Here is a 6019-nt window from a genome sequence, read left to right as displayed (position 1 = left end):
ACCTATACCCATTTTTTAAAAAATTTTTAACTTGTACCCACCTTTAAAAAAACTTTAGCTCCCTTTCTCCGTTACGTTGCTTACCTCTTCCTTTGTCCTTGCTGCTGCTTTCTCCACTGCGTTGCTTACTTTCTCCTTCACAGAATGCATCTTCTTTCTTCTTTGCCTTGCGTAGAATACTAGAGTTGTTGATAATGTAGTAAATTGAAGGTTCTGTAGTTTGTGGGGAAATAATTAGTAGATATTAAATAGAACTAGCTGAAGTTATGTGAAAAGAGTGTTATTTGGGATAGTAAACATACAATGAACTAAATAACTTCAGCTCTATAGCTGAAGTTTTCCGGTTACAAAGACAAAAACTTCAGCTCTAGAGCTGAAGTTTTCCGATTACAAAAGAAAAACTTCAGCTCTAGAGCTGAAGTTTTTGTTTAGTAACCCGGAAACTTCAGCTCTAAAACTGAAGTTTTTATTTTATAACTGGCAAACTTCAGCTCTAGAGCTGAAGTTTCCAGTTAATAAACAAAAACTTATAAAATAGAACTTCAGCTCTAGAGCTGAAGTTCGCGAGTTACAAAACAAAAACTTCAGCTCTAGAGCTGAACTTCAGGCCCGACTACTAAAATGCTGAAGTTTTGTGTGATTGTCTTTGCTACTTCAGCCCCGCATGCTGAAGTTATGTGAAAAAGCGGGTACGCTTACAATTTTTTTTGTAAAGCGGGCACATGTTAAAATGTGGCACAAAAAGCGGGTATAGATGCAAATTCCTCACCTATTTCTTTTGAAGAATTAATCCACATAGCCGCCCACCAAACTACTTAAACTAAAAATAGCCGATGAAGATATAATATATACGTAATTTATGTATAATTATGTATATTTAATGTATAGTCTATGTTTATGGATAGAAAAAGTAAAATAATAAATATAAACGGCTATTTATGTAAAGATTCATGTAGTTATCTAATGCAACATATAGCACAATAATTGGAGTAGTATTATTTATGATGACTTTGATTTTCCTCATATTTGGTGAGAGAGATAATTGTTTACAATTTCAATAAAAGTCTAAGAAATTTATAAGTTTATTGCTACCTAGATAAGGGCTCCGACTTTCATTTGTTACCCAATATGTATAATTGTGTGGCAAAAATTTATTCGTATTCGATGTTTACACTAAATTAATTATTAGTTAATATAAATTATGTATCTTACACATGCATATTTTTCACTTAACCATGCTAATTAATATATTTATCAATTTAATTTTTAATAGTTCAGGTTAAATTAATTAGAACATTCTGTATTGCACAATTAATTTTGAATGTTAGAAACCAACATAAAATTACTAATATTCATTGAAACAGTTTTGATGGAAAAAAATAGTACTAATTAATTTCATTGACTTATCTAAAACACATAAGCCTATATTTTTGAGGAAAAAAAGAGAGTAAATTCTGTCAATACATTTGTGATTGTATAGCCAACTCAATGAACCAATTAGTCCAATTTTGTGGTTAAACTGCGAGCATATTAAGTTTTGTTTAAAAAAGAATTGTCATAATATTATTTATTCGAGTGTCGTCTAATGATCAATAAAATGAGAAGAAAATCATGAAGTCTCAAGTTTAAATCCAAGTTGAGGCAAAAAATACTCGGTGATTCTTTCCTATAAGACTGAGCTTTGTTGGACAGAATCACTTGGTATGGTGGTACTTGTGCTACTGAAAGATACCAAATACTCGGCAAAATAATCAAGATGCACACAATTTCGCTCGAACACCAAAAAAAGATAATCCGGTGCATGAAGCATCCCACGTTCTTGCAGAGTCTGAGGAAGGGTCACATCCCAAAAGAGTGTGATTGATGTAGGCAACCTACCCTAATACAAACGTCAATGGCTGATTTCACGGCTCGTACTTGTCACCTATAAGTCACACGAAAAATAATTTTATCGTTATTCCAACTTTATCGTTTCCAGAACACCGCTATCGTAAAAAATAAAAAGTTTCAACTATGGAAATGAATAATACTCCTATAAAAAAAATGCTAGATCAGACTCCGACAAAAGCATGAGTTTGTTGAAAGCATATCATTAATTTGTCTCCATTTATGTTTTACAAAAAACAAAAAAAGATGCTTGTTATATGCATGGATTCATTTGCACAAGAATCATCAATATAAATTCATAAAGAAACCTTTTTAAATTGCATGTCAAATTCTTTTACCAAAATTAATAATTGTGACGTATATTATTTTAATCAATATAAGTAATTTGAATATTCAGGTATTAACATCTCTTGTCACTTAGATTCTATCAACAATGGTTGACTAAATGCTTCAAATTAAAGAAGAGTCCCAAATATAAAACACACCGTCAGTGATTTTATATGGACAGCTTCTGGACTGTCACGACCCGGATTTCTCACCCTCGGGAGTCGTGATGGCGCCTACTCGTACAAGCTAGGCAAGCCACATTTAACTACCTTTCGTTTACAACATAGTCCCTTTTATCAATTTATGGCAACAATATCAAAATAACGAAATTTAATAGTAGCAAAAGTCTTAATTATAGAAACTGAATCAAAATGCGGAATAGTCAATATAAGCCTCTACCCAAGACTGGTGTCACAATACTCATGAACTGCTAAGAAATACTAAATACAAATGTCTGAAAGAACACATAAGCTGTTTGTCTCGAATACAAAGAGGCAACAGACTAAAAAGAGAGAATAAGGGAGACGCCGGGCCTGCGGACGCCTGCAAGGCTACCTCGGGTCTCGCTGGACTGAAGGCCTGCTCCCGTACTAATGCTGCTGCTGCTGCTGCTCGAAACCTGGACCTTTGCAAATAGCACAGAGTGTAGCATCAGCACAACCGACCCCATGTGCTGGTAAGTGCCTAGCCTAACCCCGGCGAAGTAGTGACGAGGCTAGACTGGACTACCACATAAACCTGTGCAATTCTATATATACAGCGGAATCGAAATACAAGGCAAGTAAAAACATTATGGGAAGGGAAGCATGCTGTGGGGAGATAACAGCTTCAAATATAAATGGACTAACACTAAGGAAAAGCACAACTCATACAACAATAAAGAACATAGATCAACAAATGCACGGCATCACCCTTCGTGCTATTACTCTCATCCTCACCAAGTAATAGTATAAACAAACGTGCACGGCATCACCCTTTGTGCTTTTACTCTCATCCTCATCAAGCAATAATATAAACAAACATGCACGGCATCACCCTTCGTGCTTTTACTCTCATTCCTCACATATAATCAATAGAATAGGCACGGAATGGCACATCGTGCGGCACGGCATCACCCTTCGTGCTTTTACTCTCATCCTCACCAAGCAATAATATAAACAAATGTGCACGGCATCACCCTTCGTGCTTTTACTCTCATTCCTCATATATAATCAATAGAATAGGCACGGAATGACACATCGTGCGGCACGGCATCACCCTTCGTGCTTTATACTCTTTCCTCACAAGAACAAATAATGCATGGCATCACCCTTCGTGCTTTAACACTCTTCCTCACCCAATCAACAATCACAAACAAGGGCAAGGGAATAACAAAACAAGAATGGAAGTCCCGGCAAGGGTATACAAGCAAACAAATAAAAACCCGACAAGGTTACAACATCATAACCAACAACGTCCCGGCAAGGGAATGAATCATTAACTCCTCTTTCTTTCACTTTCATCTCAAAGTTCACGTTATCACTTGAGCCAATGCTCCAAGGAGTTACTTATCTCATTTACCTTCACAATTTGTATTTCAACCCGAGCCAATGCTCCAAGGGGGTCCAAAGATCACAATTTCTTTCACAAGATCATTACAACACATAGAATTCATCAATTAAGCATGGAAGGCATAACAACAACCAAACTATTCGTAAAATGAGGACTCACGGTCATGCTAGACACCAATGTATAGATACTCGTCACCATGCCTATACATCGTACTTGACAATTAACAAGTTACAATTAAGACTCAACTCCTATTCCCTCAAGCTAGGGTTAAACCAAACACTTACCTCGATGCCTTGAACTCAACTCAAGCCTCAACTGTGGCTTTACCCCGTAATTCCACCTCCATTCCGCTTGAATCTAGCCACAAATTACTTGATTACATTAATAAACACTAAATGAATCAATTTGAATGCATAAAAATGAATTTCCCAAAGTTTTTTCCAAAAATTCCAAAATCGCCCCCGGGCCCACGTGGTCAAAACCCGAGGTTCGAACCAAATCCGGTTACCATTCCCCCACGAACTCAAATATGTAATTTGTTTTGAAATCGGACCTCAAATTGAGGTCCAAATCCCTAATTTTTGAAAACCTAGGTTCTACCCAAAACCCCCAATTTCACCCATGAAAATCTTTGATTATAAGTTGAAAACATGTTAAATGATGTTGATGATTGAAAGAACTGAGTAGAAATTGACTTACAATTTATTTGGAAGAGTCTTGTTCTTGGAAAATTGCCCAAAGAGTTGTATTTTGAAAGTGGGGTGAAAAATGACTTAAAATTCGACTAAGTATGAAATTGCTGAGTCTCTAATGTTGCATTTGCGAACTGGGGGTTCGCAATTGTGGGAATTGCGAACTCTGCTTCGCATTTGCGAAGCCAAGCCTTACAGGGGACCTTCGCATTTGCGAAGAAGGTCTCGCATTTGCGAACCCTGTACCTTCGCATTTGCGAAGAAAGATATCGCATTTGCGATCATAGTCAGGCCTGGGCTGGTTTCGCATTTGCGAACTAGCCTTCGCATTTGCGAAATGCGAAGCCTGCAGGCCTGTTCATACCAGATTTTTCCTAAGTTAAAAATGCACTCCGACGCCTATCCAAAACTCACCCGAGCCCTCGGGGCTCCAAACCAAATATACACACAACCTCAAAAACATCCTACGGACTTTTCCGCGCGATCAAATCGCCAAAATAACATCATATACATCGAATTAAACCTCAAAATTCATTTTTCTCCAAGTTTTCTTAAAACATCAAATTTCCATTTTAAGTCCGAAACTCGTCATACCGATTTCAACCAAACTTTGCAGAAAGCACTTAAACCATATATAAGACTTGTACCGGGCACCGGAACCAAAATACGGGCCCGATACCACAATCTTTTAATCAAATTTCATTTTCATTTTCCTTAATCATTTCCAGAAAATAATTTCACACAAAAATTCATTTCTCGGGCTTGGGACCTCGGAATTCGATTCCGGGCATACACCCAAGTCCCATATTTTCCTACGGACCCTCCGGGACCGTCAAATCACGAGTCCGGATCCGTTTATCCAAAATGTTGACCGAAGTCAAATTTATTCAAATTAATATCAAATTAGCATTTTTCTCACAGAATTCATATTTAAGCTTTCCAGCTACGCGCCCGGACTGTGCACGCAAATCGAGGCAACCCTAAATGAGGTTTTCAAGGCCTCGGAAGCACGGAATGAGTAAGAAAATAGGTGATGACCCTTTGGGTCGTCACATTCTCCACCTCTAAAACAACCGTTCGTCCTCGAACGGACAAAAGAAAGAAGTACCTGAGTCGGGAAAAAGATGAGGATAACGGCTCCGCATATCGGACTCGGACTCCCAGGTCGATGCCTCAGGGGGTTGACCTCTACACTGAACACGAACAGAGGGAAAACTCTTGGATCTCAACTGACGAACCTGCCGGTCTAGAATAGCTACCGGCTCCTCCTCATAAGACAAGTCCTGGTCCAACCGGACAGTGCTGAAGTCTAACACGTGAGCTGGATCGCCGTGATACCTCCGAAGCATGGATACATGAAAAACTGGATGCACGGCTGATAAGCTAGGCAGCAATGCGAGTCTGTAAGCCACCTCTCCCACTCGATCAAGAATCTCAAACGGACCAATGAACCTAGGGCTAAGGTTGCCCTTCTTCCCAAATCTCATCACGCCCTTCATAGGCGACACTCGGAGCAATACCCGCTAACCAACCATGAAAGCTACATCTCGATCCTTACGATC

This window comes from Nicotiana attenuata, unplaced genomic scaffold (assembly GCF_001879085.1).
Source record: "Nicotiana attenuata strain UT unplaced genomic scaffold, NIATTr2, whole genome shotgun sequence".
Taxonomy (NCBI): domain Eukaryota; kingdom Viridiplantae; phylum Streptophyta; class Magnoliopsida; order Solanales; family Solanaceae; genus Nicotiana; species Nicotiana attenuata.
Note: the sequence above shows the minus strand (reverse complement) of the source record.